The sequence below is a fragment of the Condylura cristata genome, unplaced genomic scaffold, assembly GCF_000260355.1.
Source record: "Condylura cristata isolate star-nosed mole 26May11 unplaced genomic scaffold, ConCri1.0 scaffold00004, whole genome shotgun sequence".
NCBI lineage: Eukaryota > Metazoa > Chordata > Mammalia > Eulipotyphla > Talpidae > Condylura > Condylura cristata.
Window position 1 is genome coordinate 65,971,724 of NW_004567105.1, and position 1,578 is coordinate 65,973,301.

Sequence of the window (1,578 nt, forward strand, 5' to 3'; positions counted from 1 at the left end):
CAGGGGTGATTTGGTGATGGGAAACCCGTGGGGATTACAATTGAGATGAAAAAAAAAATGTGAAAAAATGATGTAAAAATAAACTTTTTAATAAAAAAAAAACTTGGAAACAATATAAATGCTTATCATTAGGTGGTTCCTCTATAAAATAGGCTACCGTGAGGTTCTTAAAATAACATGAAAGAACTAAGTATATTGATACAAAAGATATTGTAGGGTCAGGTGGTGGTACAACTGTATTTCTATAGCAAGATTCCATTTTTATAAATATCAGATATAATGTGACTATATAAATTTAGAAGATTCTAAGGCATAAGCTTGCAGTGCTGTGTCCTAACCCATCACACCATCAGGAAGGGTCAAAAAAATTTTTTTTCAAAGTAACTGGAACAGCCAGTCCATGTATGTTCCTTATAATCTCTATTTAAGGGTTTGGGCTATCAGTGCATGCAGCAGCTACCTGGAGGAGTGCAGATGTGTTACAAGAAGCAGCCCTAAAAGGCTACATACAGTATGAGTCCATTTATTTGACATTCTCAGGATGACAAGCCTACAGGGATGGAGAAAGGACTGGTGACTACTAGGGTAGAAAGAGGGAAGCTAAATGGATTTTTGGTTGTTGATGATGAACTGTTCCATAGTGTGATTGTGACAGTGTTGATGAAATTGTGAGTTATGTGCTAAAATTCACAGGACTATATATAGAAAAGTCCATTTTATGCATGTCAAGTTCAAAAAGAATAAAAAAGGGACAGGGCACCAAGGAAGATGGCTTGTCTGTCCTGTCTAAGACTGTGATCTAGTTGTTTGATACCAGGAATCCATTCATTCTTCAGGGATTGCCTTCCTGGTTCTCCTTGGCTTATTCTGGAAATGCAGCCTCCCCCTTCCATCCGCAGGACACCAGTTCTTCCACCCTAGAGCTCTGAAGGGCTCTGATTGAGCATATCCCCCCTCGGGAAGCTCAGGGCCTTTAAGGCTTCACATTGGCTCTACAGACATGCCTTCTATGGTAACCTCTTCCCTGGAACTCCCACAGTGGGGTTCAGCTTTTCTCACTTGCGTCACAGTGTGTCCAGCCCCTCTTCTGTAACACAACACCCAAAACATCTGTATGCCACAGCCCTAGCGCTGCCCTCAACACCTCCATCTTCTGAAATAGTTTCTTTGCTCATCTTCTACACCCTGGTTTCCAGACCCTCTCACTTCTCTGGCCTGCTCTGCTGTTTTGTTTGGTCAGCATCCCTCTGAAAATTCTTTGGGCAGAAGTGCTGGTATCTCTCTGTCTGTAGTCTGAAAATAGAACGCAGTGCCATCCTGCTCTTGCTGATTCAGTCCTAGGAGTTGGGCTGAAGGCACTGATGGTCGCCGGTCAGCTGTGGGGCCGCATTGCTGTGGCCTCTGTGTGTGCAAACTCCATTTTCTCACACGGGGGAGCTGCGAATGCTGGTCTCCCCACTCATGTTTAGAGTGAGTACATTTTTTGTCTGTGGCTACAGAATTCCACAAATGTCCTGTTCGTATGCAGGTTTCTAGGGCTGAATATCCCAAATGACCCAGGTTGCTTTTCATCCCGCA

At 43.3% G+C, this 1,578-nt stretch overlaps 1 protein-coding gene across 1 annotated transcript in view; it reads left to right on the forward strand.

Annotated features, from left to right (window-relative positions):
* ULK4 (unc-51 like kinase 4) overlaps nt 1–1,578 on the forward strand; it is a 350,684-nt gene that overhangs the window by 298,861 nt on the left and 50,245 nt on the right. The window lies entirely within an intron of this gene.